The sequence below is a fragment of the Chrysochloris asiatica genome, unplaced genomic scaffold (assembly GCF_000296735.1).
Source record: "Chrysochloris asiatica unplaced genomic scaffold, ChrAsi1.0 scaffold00106, whole genome shotgun sequence".
In the NCBI taxonomy this organism is placed as follows: Eukaryota; Metazoa; Chordata; class Mammalia; order Afrosoricida; family Chrysochloridae; genus Chrysochloris; species Chrysochloris asiatica.
In genome coordinates, this window is record NW_006408624.1 from 4027456 (window position 1) to 4046327 (window position 18872).

Here is an 18872-nt window from a genome sequence, read left to right on the forward strand (position 1 = left end):
CTGCTCACTCTCTTCTTGAAGCATTGCCTCTTTGTAACTTCAGGACTCCAAGCTTCAATTCACAGTCATCCTCTCCTCTGTTGGGTCTCCAAATGTTGGAGAACCCAAGGGCTCCATTCTGGATCTCTTTTCTAAATTTGCTCTCCCCCAGGAGATCTCATCTAATCCCCGGCTTACCTACCCCTTCTCTGCTGATAATTGCTGTCTTTCCATCTACACGGAGGCCCAGACATACATACCCACCTATCTGTGCAAAAGCTCCACTTGGATGCTGTGCAGGGTTGAACAATGTCTCCCAAGAATTCATGTCCACCCAGAGCCCCAGAATGTGACTTTACTTGGAGAGAAGGTTTTGCAGGTGTAATTAAGATGTAGTCATACTGGATTAGTTGTTAGTACCACTGAGTCGGTGCTGACTCATAGTGACCTTATGCACAACACAACAAAGCACTGCCCAGTCCAGTGTCAGCCTCACAACACAATTGTTGCTACCCTTGAACCCATTCTTATTATCTGTGCCAATCTATCTCATTGGGGGAAGGGGTCTTCCTCTTTTTTGCTGATCCTCCACTTTGCCAAGCATGATGTTCTTCTCCAGGGAACATGTCCCTCCTGGTAACATGTCCGAAGTATGAGAGATGAAGCTTCACCATTCTGGCTATATTTCTTCCCACTCAGATTTGTTAATTTTTCTATCAGTCCATGGGACTTTTATATTCTTCTTTAACACTGTAACTCAAATGCATCAAGTCTTCTATGGTCTTTCTTATACATTGCCTAATTTTTACATGCATATGTTGTTGTTGTTAAATGCCATTAAGTTGGTTCGACCTATAGCAACACTGTATAGGATTTCCGAGGAGCAGCTGGTGAGCTTGAACCACCCACCTTGCAGTTCAAATGGCTTTGCAGTCTGGTGCATTAACCCACAGCACCACACCAGGACTCCACATGCATATGAGGCTTTTGAAAATACCTTGTCTTGGGTCAGGTGCACCTTAGTCCTCAAACTGACATCCTTGCTCTTGAACATTTGCCTAATGCAATATGTCGTTTGATTTCTTGACTGCTGCTTCCATGAATATTATAGTGGATACAAGCAAAATGAAGTCTTTGACAACTTCAATCTTTTCTCCATTTATCATGATGTTATTTAATGGTCCAGTGGTGAGGATTTTTGTTTTCTTTCATTGAGTTGCAACCCATACCGAAGGCTGTGGTCTTTGATCTTCAATGAAACATCTACTTACAGACGAAGATCAAAGACCACAGTTTACTGAATTAGGATGAGCCCTAAATTCCATCCTGGTATCCTTTTAAGAAAACCATATAAAGACATGGAGTTACACAAAGAGGCAGAGACTGGAGTAATGTGTCTACAGGTAAAGGAATGCTAAGCATTGCTGGAGTCCTGGTGTGGCGCTGTGGGCTAATGCACCAGACTGCAAAGCCGTTTGATCTGCAAGGTTGGCAGTTCAAGATCATCAGCTGCTCCTTGGAAGTCCTATACAGGGTTGCTGTGGGCCAGAACTGACTTGACGGCACTTAACAACAACAACAACCAGAGCTAGGGAGACGCAAGGAAGGATTGTTTCCTAGATCCTTCAAAGGGATCATAGCCTTATGCCACTTGATATTGGACTTCTAGCCTCCAGAACTGTGAGAAAATAAATTTCTGTTGTTTTAAGCCACCTAATTTGTGATACTTTGTTGTAGCAGCCTTTGGAAACTAATGCAGAAGGCAAATAAGCATTCAAACTGAACAAGGCCAAAGCAGAATCCTTGATCATCCCTCTCCCAAATGTGTTTCTTTTCTTGTCTTCCCGTTTCAGAAAAGGGCACCATTACTCACTCAGTTGTGCAAGCCAAAAACCTTTCAGCAAGCCAATCCATCAGTAAGTTCTGCTGGCTCAATTCTTAAATTTAGCCTAAATCTACCCCTTTCTGACCAACTCCTCTGCTATCGTGCCACCATCGTCTCTCACCTAGACTATGGCAACGGCATCTGAATTGGTCTCCCTGCGTCCCCACTTGTCCCCCTGCCCCATCCTTCATATTGTCTCAGACCTAACATCTGGGAATGATCAAAAGAGCGAGAGCTTTGGAATTAGATAGACCTGAGTTTATATTATGGCTCTATCACAGATTATCTGTGTGACCTTGAAGGAATAAGTTAACTTCTCTGAGCTGCTCATCTGTAAATTAAGGATCAAAGCACCACTTTGCTTTGAGAGCAAGTGGCCCCAGGGTCTTCTCAATTATGGTTAAAATGATGAGATGAGGCTATAGAATAGATCTTTTGAATTGGATTTCACCAGGAAAACACATAATTGGACTAAACATTATAGGCAGATTACATTTGGAAATACATATGTGCTAAATTTTGTGACCATTATAATTATATGTACTAAGTGCCAAGCCCTCACTTTAGGTGATTTTATATTCACTAACATATGTTTTTAGGGAGCTCCGGTAGCGTAGTGGTTACGAATCGGGCTGTGAGTCTCAAGGTCAGCAGTTTGAAACTACCAGCTGTTCCGCAGGAGAAAGATGAGACTTTCTGCTCCTATAAAGATTTACAGCCTCGGAAACCCTATGCAGGGTAGCTATGAGTCAGAACCGACTCCACGGCACATAACAACAACAACAACATATGTTTTTAAACCTGCCTTTTAAGATACCCTCATGGGAGTCCGAGTTGGATAAAGTACTGGATCTCAAGGCCAGTTTGAACTGCAAAGATGTTGGCTCAAATTCACTAGCTGCTACTCGAAAACCCTATGCAGGGTGCTAAGAGTCAGCTTCAACTCAATAGCACTTAACAACAACTACAAAGTTACTCTCATATGTTCCGTGGAGTCGGTTCCGGATCCGACTCATAGCGACCCTGTACAGGGTCTCTGAGGCTGTAAATCTTTACAGGAGCAGAAAGCCTCATCTTTCTCCCACAGTATGGCTGGTAGTTTTGAACTGATGACCTTGAGGTTCACAGCCCGATTTATAATCACTACGCTATAAAGAGCTTCTAAATAGCAGGGTCAAAATTTTGAATCCTGGTTTCTTGACCCCAAAGAAGTCTGTGTTTTCCTTTGTGTGGTATATGAGTTTCCTAGGGCTGCTATATACTCCTGGTGTAGCACTGTAAGGTAAACACTAGACCACTAACAGTAATGCAGGTGGTTCAAACCTACCAGCCACTCTTCAGATACCCCTTACAGCAACAACACGACTGCTATTGCAAAAGATCACAGATTAGACATGGCTTAAGACATTAGAAATTTACTGCCTCCCACTCATGGAGGCTAGAAGTCCAGACTCAGGTGTTGGTCATGTTGGTCCCTCCTGAGGACTCTGAGGGAGACTCTGCTGGTGACAATGGTCCTTGGTGTTTCATGCCAACCTTTGCCTCCATGTAAGTGCTACCCCACTGTATCTCTCTCTGTATGTCTTCTTCCCTTTTATGTGTTCTGCTCATAGTTGAATAGGACCACCCGAGTCTACCATGGGAATTCTGGTGTGGTACTGTGGGATAAAACACGATGAACCACAAGGTCAGTCTGAGCCACAAGGTCAGCAGTTCAAACTCACCAGTCGTTCCTTGGAAACCCTATACAGATCGCTATGAGTCGGAACCTACTCCATGACACTCAACAACAACAATAACAACTCTAGTGTTGGAGTGCAGTGGTTATGTAGGATAAGCACTGGACTTCAAACCACAAAGTTGGCAGTTCAAACCCACCAGCTACTCCACAGGAGAAAGATGAGGTTTTTAGTCTCAGAAGTCCTATATAGCTGTGAGTTGGAACCAGTTCAACCATACTTAGTAACAACAACAACTGTAACATGACCTCATGCTAACCTAACTGATAACATCTTCAAAGACCCTGTTTCTAAATACCTTCACATTTATAGGTACCCGAGGACACAATTCAACCCGTAACATGGTTAGATCAATATAGAATACACCCCTGCCACCAGGAGGCAGTCTCATTTAGCAGAGAGAGCCCTGGACTTGGAGGTGAACTTGGGCTGCAGCCCAGGATTTGTTGTTTTATAGAGAGGTTGCTTCAGCCAAGTCACTAAATCATGCAGCATCTCTGTCCTTGTGGGGGGAAAAAATATCAAGACAATAGCAGTTACCTCATCAGGTAGTGTGAAATCAAATGCAATATTATGTGCTAACTGGTTTGTAAACTGTAAGCATATGAATTATTCCTTCCTGCCTCCTTGTTTATGGGCAGTGGGTGTCCAGAGAGATTGCTTCCCTCTTTGGAGCTCAATGCTATTATTCTGAGGTCTCTTTTGCACCCAGAATTCCTATGGTTTCCCTGCATTTCTCAACCTAAACCCCTGTATAGCGTCTGCTTACTTTCCCATTGTTTTCTTGCCTCAGTTTCTCTATCACACCCCTCAGAAGCTCCCTTCAAGGCTCTGACTTCATGGCTCACTATATTAGGCTCCTGGGGAACCTATCTGGCCATTCTCACTTTGAAACAAAACATATGCATAGCTGACTCTCAATTTATATTACTATTATTTTCATCCCAGGGAAGAAAGAGGTATTATTCTCAAACCCACCAACTGCTCCTTGGGTACCCTATAGAAAGTTGATATGAGCTACAATCAACTTGAGGGCATTTAACAATGATCTCCAGAGATAAGGATTTTGTTTTATTTTTTAAATTGGAATAGGAGTTGTGAGAGGCTGCCTATGCTTGGACCTTTGACTTCTCCTGGTTCCTAATCCAGATTTGGATCCCTCCAACTGGGCTGTGAACCTCAAGGTCAGCAGTTTGAAACTACCAACCGTTGTGTGGGAGAAAGATGAGGCTTTCCAGCCTGGGAAACCCTGTGTGCAGGATTGCTAAGAGTCGGAACGGACTCCATGGCACATAACAACAACCATCTGGAGGCCTGGTGTGGCACTGTAGGATAAGCACTGGACCACAAGGTTGTTTTGAACTGCAAGGTCAGCGATTCAAACTCATTAGCGGCTCCTGGGAAACCCTACACAGGGATCTTTTGAGTAGGAAATGACTACACTGCACTTACCAACAACACCCATCTAGGGCTGAGGAGCTGAGCACAGTGACTGCCTATGGCCAGTAGGGGGCAGCAGAAGGCAGCAGAGTATTAACTACCAGGCGCTGGTGGATAGTTAGGCAATGGTCAAGCTAGGAGTCAGGCTAGGGACCCAGAATGGAAGGGTCTGGCCACTGGATCTGCCCTGCCCCAAGACTTTAGGTCACACCCCATGAATTGGCCTGGATTTGCAGCAGATGTGGGTATGATCTGCAGAAGCCTATGGAATATGTATAATGAATGGTTAGTTAGGGTGCTTGTTGCCAGGGACAGAGAGCCAGTTTGAACCCATTTAGGCAGGAAGGGGATTTTATTGGATCCCAGAGTCCAGGTCTTAGGGACTTTTGAGACTAGGGACTTACAGCCATCTGGACTATCTCCCTTTTCTCTTGGCTCCACTCTTCTTTTGTGTGTTGGTTTTATCTTTTCTTCCTATAGACAGGCTCCGTCAATGGACTGACAGAAACCTCTGGCTCACACTTTCCCCTAGGTGCTGATTGCACAAATTTCAGAGGACAGTGCCTCATTGTCCTGGGCTGGGTCATGCTTTGTGTGAGTTGTGAGGTCCTCTGATTAACAACCAGCACAGTATGCTGGAATGGGGGAAGGGACACACTAGGTCAGAAATGGAGAATGTTTTTTTCCCACCAAGGGACATTTGGATATTTACAACATTATTTGTGGGTCATACAAAATTATCAACTTAAAAATTAACCTTCTGTATTTGGTCAAACATTTCATTAACTTACTCATAAAGATTTACAGCCTCGGAAACCCTGTTCAGGGTCGCTATGGGTCGGAACCGACTTGGCCACACTTTACAACAACAACAACAATATATTGTGGCGCTGTGGGTTAATGTGCTAGACTGCAAAGTTGGTTTGAATTGCAAGGTTGATGGTTCAAGCTCACCAGCCACTCCTAGGAAACCCTATACAGGGTTGTTATGAGTCAGAACTGACTCGATGGCACTTAATAACAACAATATAATAGCTAAGGAGCTCTGGTAGCGTAGTGGTTACAAGCTGGGCTGCTTACCTCAAGGTCAGCAGTTTGAAACTGCCAGCTGTTCCATGGGAGAAAGATGAGACTTTCTGCTCCCGTAAAGATTTACAGCCTCAGAAACCCTATGCAGGGTCTCTATGAGTTGGAACCGACTCCACGGCACACCACCAATATGATGGCTGGAACTGCAGTTGCCTTGGCAGGTCCAGACCAAATGATTTTGCAGGCTGGACGTTCCCCACCTCTGCTCTAGATGAAGGATCATCTCTTGTGGAGGTATGGAGGAGTACTGAGCAGTCCCACTTCCCCTTTGACACCAGCCCATTTCTCAGATTCCTAAGCCGACCTTCTGGCACGTGGCCCTCTTACTGAAATGAAGAGTCCCAGGAGGAGTGCAGCTTTCTCTCCATCTTGCATCCCCTTCTCCCCTGGCTGCTCTGGTGAAGGTGGACTCTTGGGTGGGCGTGATGAAGGGACCATCTTGAACTTAAGCGGAGAGAGAGGGATGGGTCTGACCATCTCTATGAGACCTCAATTAAGATCAGCAAATCAAGGATCATTACAAATGTTCTGCCTAAGATTCATTGTAAAGAGTAATTCGCTCTGTAACTGACATTTCCTGATAGCCCTAGAAGCTAAGCAGGGCCTGCCTGGTGCTGTAATAAATGTCACCATTTGAGCATTATTAGTAGTGTCTTCTGACCCACAGGCTCATGGAGTAAAGCGAGGATATGGGGGACAGTGTAGGTATCTGGAGTTTTTAGGAACATTGTGAAACCACTTGAAAGAGCCAAAGTGCAGGATCTGCCATGGGTGGGTGGAAGGTGAGGGTTAGGGAGAAAGGCTTGAGTTGACTTGTCAGATCTTTGGGAAGTTTATACCTCAATTCCTTATGTCTAATGTGCCTACAGACACTGCTCGGTTTGGCCCTAGTGAACCTTTAGTCCCATTTTACAGTTAAGGAGACTGAGGCTGAGAAAGAAAGTGACTTGTTTGTATCTCTAATTGGAGTTAGCAGAGCTAAGCCTGAAACCTAGGCCTCCTAACGCACAGTCCAGGCCAATCTTGGTTGTCTAGGGCATAAAACAGAGACAGCCGAGACAGAAAAAGGAAAGGTGACTGATGGCACATAGTCATAAACCTCTGGGCTCCAGGTCTGGCAGCTCTGGCAGGGTGCACCGGCTAGTTGTATAAAGGGAGTCACCGGGGTTGCCGTACTGACCAATGTCTGGGTGTTGAATGCACATGGTATCCGTTGACCTTTCCCGTAGACCATGATATTCCACCTGAGCAGCCTTAGGCATCTTCTGCACAGCCAAACCTCTCTCTAAGCTTGTCTGCATTAGAGAGCTGTCTAATTAGAGAGCTCATAGCCACCTCAAACCCCCTAGGTCACAAACTGCCGTCTTTCTTCATCCCCTAAACTGCTCCTTCCCGGATGTCTCGCATCTCAGTCAGTCTCAGCACTGTCATCCCTGAATCATTCAAATCAGAAACCTGCGAGTCACCTTCCACTTGCATTCTCCCTGCTCCTCACACAGCACAAGTACCAGGATTCCTTATCTTCTTAAATCTTGAATTCATCCTGCACAGGTCCCCTCCCATAGCAGATAACCCAAATCCTGGAAGCCAGAACAGGTTCCCTAAGCAAACCTCCAGTGGCCGAGCTGTGGCTAAGGCATAGTAGAAGAAGTCCTCATTGAGGGAGTGGGCAGCAAATTTGGCATCCTTTAGGAAGGGGAAGTGGGCAAGGAACAGAACTGTTGACAGACTCCAGGCTGCTATATTGGGAAGATTTGACAACACACACAAGGAGAGAGTGAGGGCGCGTTGATGGCTGGTGAGAGGCGCGGGGGCTGGCTGGGACGTGCCGCCACCACCCACGCAGGAGGAAGTTGGGAACAGATTGCTTGGGATTAGTGCCAGCCTCCTGAAGAGCCATCCCATCCCTTTCTCCTGGCTCTGGCACCTACTGAGCAATAGGGGAAGGGGCTGCCGGGTCATTGCCTGGAATGGGAGCCCAGCTCTGCACAGAAGGCCTGGCTGCCCTTGGGCCTTGATTCCTCATCCAATATTATCCCGTCCCAATGAATCTAATCTTAATAGCCTTCCATTATGGCACTGTTGGATAACTACTGGACTGTAAGGTCGGCGTTTCAAACCCGCGAGCTACTCATTGGAAGTCCTGCACAGCGTCCCTATGAGTCAGAACTGACTTGATGGCTCATAACAACAGTAACAACAATATCCGACTCCAATTTTACAACCCCATCCAATCTCATCCCCATCCCAATTTATCCTCATTCCTGTATCCAAACCCTCCACCCTCCTCCTCCTCCTGCTCAGTGGCATTGAGTTGATTCTGATTCCTGGTGACCCCATGTGACAGAATAAAACTATATGATAGTTGTTGCTGTTACTTTTCTCCTGTAATCTTTAAGGAAATAGATTACCAGGTCTTTCTTCTTCAGGGTTGCTGTTGTTGTTGTTAGGTGCCAGCAAGTCAGTACCGACTCAGAGCGACCCCATGCACAACAGAACGAAATACTGCCCGATCCTGGGCCAACCTCACAATTGTTGCCACACTTGAGCCCATTGATGTTGCCATTTTGCGAATTCATCTTGCTGGGGGGGTCTTCCTCTTTTTCTCTGGCCCACCACCTTTCCAAACATGATATCCTTCTCCAGTGACTGGTCCCTCCTGACAATATGTACGAAGTATGAGAGACAAAGTTTGTCCATCCTGGCCTTCAAGGAGCACTCTGGCTGCACTTCTTCCAATGCAGATCTGTTGGTTCTTTTAGCAGCCCATGGCCTATCAATATTCTCCTCCAACACCTTAACTCAAAAGCATCAGTTCTTCTACAGTCTTCCTTATTCACTGTCCAGCTTTTGCACGCATATGACGTTATTGAAAATACCATGACTGTGTCAAGCACACCTTAGTCCTCAAGCTGACATCTTTGCTCTTCAACACTTTAAAAAGGTCTTGTGCAGAAGATTTGCCTAATGCAATACATCATCTGATTTCTTGACTGCTGCTTCCATGAGTGTTGATGGTTGATCCAAGAAGAATGAAGTCCTTGACAATTTCAATCTTTTCTCCATTGATAAGAATGTTGTTTATTGGTCCAGTGGTGAGGATTTTTGTTTTCTTTACATTGAGATGCAATCCATACCAAAGGCTGTGCTCTTTGATCTTCATCAGTAAATATTTTAAGTCTTCTTCACTTTCAGCAAGCAAGGTTGTATCATCTGCATATTGCAGTTGTTAATGAGTCTTCCTCCAATCCTGATACCGCATTTTTCTTCATCTAACCCAGCTTCTCAGATTATTTGTTTAGCATACAGGTTGAATAAGTACAGTGAAAGAATACAAACCCTGTCACACACATTTCTTAATTTTAAACCATTCAGTGTTCCCATGTTCTGTTCAAACAGCTGCCTTGGTCCATGTACAGATTCCTCGTGAGCACAATTAAGTGTTCCGGAATACTCATACTTCACAATGTTGTCCATAACTTGTCATGAGCCACACAATGGAAAGCCTTTGCGTACTCAATAAAGCACAGGTAAACATCTTTCTTGTATTGTCTGTTTTCAGCTAAGGCCAATTGGACATCAGCAATGATATCCCTTGTTCCACATCCTCTTTTGAATCTGGCTTGAACCTCTGGAAGTTCTCTATCAATGTACGTTTGCAGTCGCTTCTGTAGTATGTTAGTAAAACTTTACTCGCATGAGATATCAGAGATATTGTCCAATGATTTCTGCAATCCATTGGCTACCTCTCTTTGGAATGGGCACAAATACAGTTCGATTCCAATCTGTTGACCAGATAGTTGTCTTCCAAATTTCTTGGCAGAGATGAGTGAGTGCCTTCAGTACTGCCTCACTTTCTTGAAAGATTTCAGTTTGTATTCCATCAGTTCCTGGTGCCTTGCTCTTTGCCAATTCCTTCAATGCACCTTGGACTTCTTACTTCAGTATTATTAACTTTTGATCATGTGCTGCCTCTTGAACCAGTTGAACATCAATCATTTCCTTTTGGTAGAGTGACTCCGTGTATTCCTTCCATCTTCTTTTGATGCTTTCTGCATCATTCAATAATTTGCTCAGAAAATCCTTCAATAACGAAAGTTGAGGCTTGAATTTTTTCTTCAGTTCCCCCAGCTTCAGAAATGCTGAGCACGTTCTTCTCTTTCAGTTTTCTGACTCCAGATCTTTGTATAGTTTATTGTAATATTTGACTTTGTCTTCTTGAACTGACCTTTGGAATTTCCTGTTCAGCTCTTGTACCTCCTCATTACTTCCATTTGTTTTAGCATCTCTATGCTGGAAAGCAAGGGTCAATGTCTCTTTGGACATCCATTTTGATCTTTTCCTTCTTTCTTGTCTTCTTAATGACTTTTGCTTTCTTTCTGATGATGATCTTGATGTCATCCCACAACTCTTCTGGTCTTCAATGTGTAGCAAATCTGTTCTTCAAATGATCTCTAAATTCAGGTGGGATATATTCAAGGTCATATTTTGGCTCTCATGGACTTGTTTTCATTTTCTTCAGCTTCAGTTTGAATTTGCATATGAGCAATTGATGGTCTGTTCCACAGTCTGCCCCTTGCTTTGGTTTGACTGATGATATGGAGCTTTTCCACTGTCTCTTTCCACAAATGTAATCAATTTGATTCTGTGTATTTCATCTGGTGAGATCCATGTGTATAATTGTCTCTTACGCTGTCTAAAGAAGGTATTTGAAATGAACAAATCATTGATTTTGCAGAATTCTAACATGTGATCTCCAGCATCCTTTCTGTCACCAAGACCATATTTTCCAACTATTTATCCTTCCTTTTTATTTCCAACCTTTACATTCCAATCACTAGTAATGATCAATACATCTTGACTGCATGCTTGATCAATTTCAGATTGAAGAAGTTGGTAGAATTCTTTTATTTCATCCTCACTGGCTTTAGTGGTTGGTGTGTAAATTTGAATGATACTGGTATTAACTGGGCTTCCCTGTAGGCACATGGATATTATTCTATCACATCCAGCATTGTACCTCATGACTGATCTGGATATGTTTTTTTTGACAATGAATGCAACACCATTTGTCATTCCCGGCATAGTAAACCATGTGGTTGTCAGATTCAAAATGGCCAATACCAGTTCATCTCAGCTCACTAATGCTTAATATATTGATGTTTATGCATTCCATGTCATTTTTGACAATTTCCAATTTTCCTAGATTCATACTTCGTACATTCCATGTTATGATTTTCAGTGGATGTTTACAGCTGTTTCTCTTCATTTTAAGTTGTGCCCCATCAGCAAACGAAGGTCTCAAGGGCTTTACTCCCATGGGCTTTACTCCATTCATGTCATCATGGTCAACTCTACTTTGTGGAGGCAGCTCTTCCCCAGTTGCATTTTGAGTGCCTTCCAATCTGACAGTCTTAATTTCTGGCACTATATCTGGCAGTGTTTCTCTGCTATTCATAAGGTTTTCAGTGACTAACTATTCGGAAGTAGTTTGTCTCTCCTTCTTTCAAGTCTGTCTTCATCTGGAAGCTCATCTGAAACCTGTCTACCATGGGTGACCCTGCTGGTGTTTAAAATACCAGTGGCATAGCTTCCAGAATCACAGCAACTCATAACCCACCACAGTATGACAAACTGACAGATGAGTGGTGGGAGCAGGGCTGCTAGGGGGTGTGCCGTGGAGTCAGTTCCGACTCAGAGCGACCCTGTATAGGGAGGGTTTCCTAGGCTGTAAATCTTTACATGAGAAGAAAGCCTCATCTTTTTCCCGAAGAACAGCTGGTAGTTTTGAACTGCTGACCTTGAGGTTAGCAGCCTGACTTGTAACCAATATGATACCAGAGCTCTTTGTTTAGGTTACTAGTTGGGTGCAAACCATTTATGTCATCCAGGGAACTTTATACCATCTATTCCATCCAATATTCATTAATTAGTCTAGTGTTTAGATGGTGCCATTTTGGAGGTTCAAGTCCACCCAGAGGCACTTCAGAAGAAAAGCCTGAGGATCTACTTTTGAAAAGTCAACATTGAAAACTCTATGGAGCACACTTCTATTCTGACACACACAGAATCACCATGAGTTGCAGTTGATTTGACAGCAACTGGTTTATTAATCAGTACAGGAAATTTTTTCATGTTTTGTTTGTTATCTCAACTTGAATGGATAAGGAAACAAGAGAGTGAGTTTATCTAGTTTCTTGTTATTATTTTTTTTTTAGAGCTTGGGAATGATAATTAATCATACTCTGTCATCCAAGCTGGTTTAGAATCAACTGAACAATAATACAATAGTTAGGCAGCTAGAGATCAAAGCATCACTTTTATTACAGATAGAGCCAATGGAGAAGGTGGCTTGAAAATGTGGTCACAACCCTAATACTTTCTCCTCCATACTTACCCCCAGGTACATACAGAACTGCAGGTCTCTCCCATAGAAGCAGCTCCAAGGGCTGGCCCCCATTCAATGTAATTTGCCATGAGTTGAGATTGACTTGACAGTATCTATGTATTTACTTATCTGTCTGTCCATCCGTCTATTCATCCATTCATCCATCTACCCATCTATCTATTTACCTATTATCTATATCATCTCTAATGGACCTAGCATGTAGTTGAATCTATGTTGGCCTCCTTCTTTCCTCCATGGGCTCCTCTTTCCTTCTCCCTGCTTCAACTCCCTCATTCTTGTATGGTCCTGCACTAAAATCAGTGTGTTTACAGTAATTCTTATTTTCTGGAAAACTTCTGGTGGGGCTAGCGATCACTCTCCTTCAGAGTCCTTACTTCCCTCCTGCCTCTCAAGTGACAGCGGGGTCCTAATGCAGTTCAAGAGTTAGGACAAAATCCAGCAATTAATGAATTCCTGGGAGGGAGGACTTGGGTAGCACTGTGGTGTGTGTGTGTGTGTGTGTGTGTGTATAGGAAGAGTGGGGGCAGAGAGTGGAATCTGTGAAAATCTCTGAACCAACCAGTTAGTAATGATATCTACAGCATCTGGGAAATGAGAGGCGATTCTTAGACTGAGAGTCAGTTGTCATTGAATTTTGGCTCTGACAATAGTTCACTTTGTAGAGTATTGTTATCTTCACTGTAAAATGGAAGTGTGCTGTTGTACATGGGACTCCTTGCTGTGACAACCAATGATATCTTGGCTGAGCAGGAGCCCTGGAGAGCCAGGTGTTCTGTGATTTCCACCTATGATGGTTAATGTTGCATGCTAACTTGGCCAGGCTAGATTCTCAGTGGTTTGCTAGACCCTATTCTAGTGGTTTGGTAGATTCATCTTGTGAGCTGATATGAGCAGCCAATCAGTTGAAGGGGGGAGTTTCCTTTGGGGAGTGGCTTGCCTGTGGTATATAAATGGTTGTTCCTTCGATAAAGCTTTCTCTTTTTCTTTCTCTCTCGACTTCACACTCTTCTCATTGTCTGACCTCCATTTCTTGGGATGAAAGTCATTTCTTGGGATCCCATTCTTGGGATCATCAGTTTTACATTTAAGTGTCTGGCCTGCCACCTGACCTGCAGATTTTGGATCCACTACTTTTACAAACCCTATGCCAGCAGAGACCTACAGCCTGCGGCTTGACTTTCAGATTTTGAATTTATCAGACCCTGCCACCACATGAGCCAGTATAGGTCTTCAGCCTGTCACCTGGCACATGGATTTGGGACTTGAAAGCCTCCATAATTATGTGAGTCATTTCCTCATAATTGTGTGAGCCATTTCCTTGAAGTAAATTTCTCTCTCTCTCCACACACACACACGCGTCTGCTTCACTGGTTTTGCTCCTGTAGAGAACTCACACTAAGACACCACCATCATTGCCTGGTTACCATTGCTGACTGCTCTGAAAAGGATCACAATAGGAGGTCCCGGAGAGAATAGGAGAAAAATGTGAAACAAAGCTCCAAATCATAAAAACACCAGGCTTAATGGTATGATAGAGACTGATAGACTCCCCTAGACTATGGCCCTTAGATTCCCTTTAAGCCTGGATTCACCCAGTGGCTCCATTTTCTTTTCTTTTTTTTTAGTTTTTATTGTGAATTGAGTGAAAGTTTACAGGGCATATCATCAGCTTTACATTTAACAAATCACACACTTTGTTTCATTACAATGATTATAATCCCCTCCATGTACCAACAGTTAACAGTATTTCTCTCTATTCATTTTAGCTTTTTTTCCCCAAAACACTCAGGCACATATAAAACAATTTAAACAACCAAAGGGCACATTCTGCACATCTGCCTCCCAGCCGCCAGCTCTCAGTCCCTCTCTTTCTATGAATGTAGAGTCCTCAGCTGCACCCTCTCTCCAAGCCCCCATCTCTACCTCCATCACTGGTGTCGCTGCTTCTCTGGAGAAGGTCCCGCATTCCAATTGTACTCTTCTTCCTTGATGGTGCTAGGGTGCTCTGTTTCTGGACTATAAGATTAACTACACCCCCATTTTTTTTTTAATGAACAGAGATTTATTTTCTCACACTTATGGAGACTAAAAACCCAAACCCAAGTCACTGGGTCTGGGGGAAGACTACCTCCTTCTGCTCTGGGGAGATATTCTTGTCTCGGCTTCTGTTAGGTTCTTCTTAGTGCTCCTTGGAGATCGCCACGTGTCATCTACCTTTCCCCCACCCTTGCTGGCTACTCTCTGTACCTAAAAGACTCTTTTCTCCTAAATTTTGAAAGTAATTGACTCAAGAAATGCCCAGCAGTTACACCCCCATTTTTGTTACAAAACTTCTACCTTTATAATTGTGACAGTTGCAATTAGTCATGGTAACAATTACTCACTACTGAATCATAAGAATCTTATCCCCATCTCTTTTCACTAGACCCATTTAGACAAGATGAAAACTATTCAGTGGGGACTCTATCTCCCCACCCCACCCCCACACTCTTAAACTAAACTCCCTTTTGAAATCTTATAAGCCAATCACTTAGCCAATGTCTAAGTTGACTATTCCTATCTTCCCTGTGTACAGAGGGGATAGCATTGATACATGATGTGAGGACTCCTCCCCCCTTGGTGGGAATTTGAACCAATAACCCCAAGAATATAGATCAAGTTCATCAAATTGTAGCAATTTACCCTTGTTTCCTCTATCAAAAATTGTTTTCTTTTTTATCTTCCTCTACTAGAGTTCTGATTATCAAGCCATTGAGGCAAGGTCAAATGGGTATTATCTGCTAGTTTGGGTGTTCTTGTGCATCTCCCCTCACTTCATATCAGCTGCATGCTTCTTCACTCTCAGCTCTAGCCCTCTGTGGCTATATCCTTGTCCATGGACTCTGGTGTCCCCAGGTCTCACCACACTTTGGACCAACCAGCCCTTCCTCTTCTCTCTCTCATCTCCACCTGGAGTCTATGGGACATGGTTGAACTCAGTCCATTTCTTCATTGCTGCCTTTCCCCCTCTTCCACTCAACAATAGACCAGTGTGGTCACCAGCAAGCTTATATACCTGCTCATGTGTTCCCTTTGAGTTTCAGTCTTAGAGGGGGCTTTGTCCTGAAGGGACTTGATTGCTTGCCTTGATGGCTTCCTGGAGGTCAATTTGCTTATTCTTGTAGTAGCCAATCATACTGCCATTTTTGTTTTGGGTTTTTCCTTTTCCCTGATGATCTTTCTTTGCATATGTGTCTTCTGTCATTCTAGCTATTCCAGGCTAGTCTGCTTGTCCTTTCTAGTGGGAATGTCCCACAGTGGCTCCACTTTCAACCAGACAATAGACAGGCCTGTAACATCAGGGAGGTATGCATTCCTTAGAACAATCAACCACCTGAGATCCAGAAGGTGGTGTTTGCCCAGGGATAAAGTTCAGAAGGTTGGAAGCACTTATAGAAATGGTAAACATGGTGGAGGGTGTGAGGGAATGGAAAGAAGGCTGTTATTACATTATGGAGACTGCAATCAATGTCAGAAAACAAAGTGGACTCATCTGAATTGTTGAATGGAAGATCAATTTGCTCTGTAAAGTCTTACCCCCACTTCCCCAAAAGACACACCATTATCAAAAACGGAAAAAAAATCCCAAATTTGTTTCTGTTGCATTGATTCTGACTTATGGTGGGTGTTACAGTGTAGAACTGGGTGTTACAGTGTAGAACTGCCCCATAAAATTTGCATCGATGTTCAAGAGCAAAATACAGTTTGAGGACTAAGGTGCACCTGACCCAAGCCATGGTATGTTTAATCGCCTCATATGCATGTGGAAGCGGGACAATGAATAAGGAAGGCTGTAGAAGAATTAGTGTATTTGAATTATGGTGTTGGAAAGAATATTAAAAGTTCCATGGACTTCTAGAAGAACAAATACAACTTGGAAGAAGTATCGTCATAATGCTCCTTAGAAGCCAGGATGGCGGAGCATTGTCATCGGACATATTATTAGGAGTGATTAGTCCCCGGAGAAGGACATCATGCTTGGCAAAGTGAACAGTCAGCGAAAGAGACGAAGACCTTCGATATGGATTGGCACAGCAGAAGCAGCAATTGTCTCAAGCATAACAACACTTGTAAGGATGGTACAGGACCAGGCAGTATTTTGTTCTGTTGTACATAGCATAGCTCTGAGTAGGAACCAACTCGACAATACCTAACAACAACAACAACAACAACACAGCAGTCTTTATGGAAGCAGATCTCCAGACATTTCTCTCATGGAGCCACTGGGTGGTCTCAAACCTCCAATCTTTACGTTAGCAGCTGATCACAAACTTCTTTGTCCTCCATTGTCATCACTGACTGGCAATGCTCATCACATGCTCATAGACAGCTGAACTAGTGGCCCAGGACAAGGAGAGGGCTTCTGACTGGACATGTCCTGGTGGATTCTGGTGCCTTGGAGGATGGTCACGATTTCAAGAAGCAGAGATCAGAGGTGGGTGGGTGGAAAGAGTGGTACAGAGGACATTACATTTGCTGGGCAAGCATGGGGGTTGGAGAGCATCGGCGTGGCAAGACAAGATTGTGGTGAAAATGATTAACATACTTGACTGCTAACCCAAAGATCGGCAGTTTGAATCCACCCAGAGACTTCAGTCGACTTCTGAAAAAACAGATGTTGAAAACCCTGGGGCTCACAGATCTACTCTGACACACACGGCGTCACCATGAGTTAGAGTTGACTTGGCGATAGCTGGTTTTACCTAGTGATAGAAGGTCTAGTGTTCAGGTTGACTCATGAAGTTAGCTGGGAGAGCAGATATACAAAGCCATTGACATTTCAGGATGGGAAGGTCAGATAGCTCAATTAGGCCAACCAACATTTGAGGGAACAGGGACATCAGTGCTGCAAAGGGAACTAGGGGCAGTCTCAGTGCTAAGACATATGTCTCTAGATTTTTGACTGCAAAGGTCCTGGATGTCCAGCATTCCTTTGGGTAGAGGAGGGAAGCTGAGAGACAATAGCAATGGGCAGGATTGTCATTCCCCTGAGTCTTGTTACCACTTGAATGAAAAGTGGATCTTTTGGGAATCAGTGACATGTGTGTCCTGGAGTTGGTCAGGTACTGTGACCACCTTCTGTGGCTACTGGACTAGATCAGAGCTTCTCCAGTCCTGGAGACAGACCAGCCCCTCCTGAGGACCTTTACAGTGATTCACCAGTGGCACACCTGGTCCTTGGTGGAGCTGCATGGAGAGATCACAAGGACCCCACCAAAGAGGGACTTGAAGAATGGCTTTTTCCAGGAAGAACATGTTGGAAGTGTGACTTGTAATAGCTGTATTTTCAAGACAGCATGAGGAGGGCAGGGATGGGGCCCACATGTCAAATGCCTCAGCCAGTCTCTTCCTACTGCGTTTCCAATCATATCTCATTGACCTGTTGGAAGTGCCTCACCCTTTGGGGGCTTCTAATGATAGAGTGGTCCCTGCCATCTCCATTTGCCATGAATTCATAACTATTGCTGCCTCTGGAAGGGTCATTAGCAGCTCAGCATTAATATCTCCCATATCCATCACTGCAGCGATTAGGATCTACGACTTGCCTGCCATCTCTCTGGCAAGGGGGAGGGGTAAGGTGGGTCTCCTGGGCCCAGGCACCCTGCCCTAAGTGGGTGGGGAAGAAGAGGGACAGGCGAGCTTGTTAAATCTAATTATCTGGCTCCAGACAGCGGACCTGAACCCTTTTGAGAGTGGGCTCGGCCGCTGCTTAATCCTCTACCTGTTTTTCCACCATAACGAGCCAGCTCGCCACCAGCTGCCGCACTGCTAGATGGGACTAAGTTTAATTGCTACCCAAAATGTCAGCCCTTTCAAACCCACAGTATTTCATCACTTACCTTTAAAGAAGAGGGGGAAAAAAATCAATTTGGACCGTGAGTTTCGGCAGCAAAGCCTGCAGAAAGGGCTGCCCAGTTCTTCAGGGGAGCTGTTCTTTTCATTAAAATAGCTATTTTTAAAACTCTCTCTCCCTCTCTCTCACTCTTTAACACGAGATGAAAAATCCCAGCTACAAGAAGAAACCCTTTCATGAGGGAATAATAATATAAAAAAGAGTTTAAAAAAGCCCACTTCTAAAATGGGTCCTTTTTAAAAAAAAAAAAATTTCTCAAAGGTTAAAAAAAGACAAGAAAAGGGTTTTATTCTCAAAGAGCTTTCGTGTGTGATATCCATCTCACTCTCACAACAACTTGGGGTGGGGGGAGGGCAGATGTCAATGCCTCCAATTTATGGATAAAGGAATGAGACCCTCAAGAGGCCAAAAGTTCTTATTGTTGTTGTTGTTGTTGTT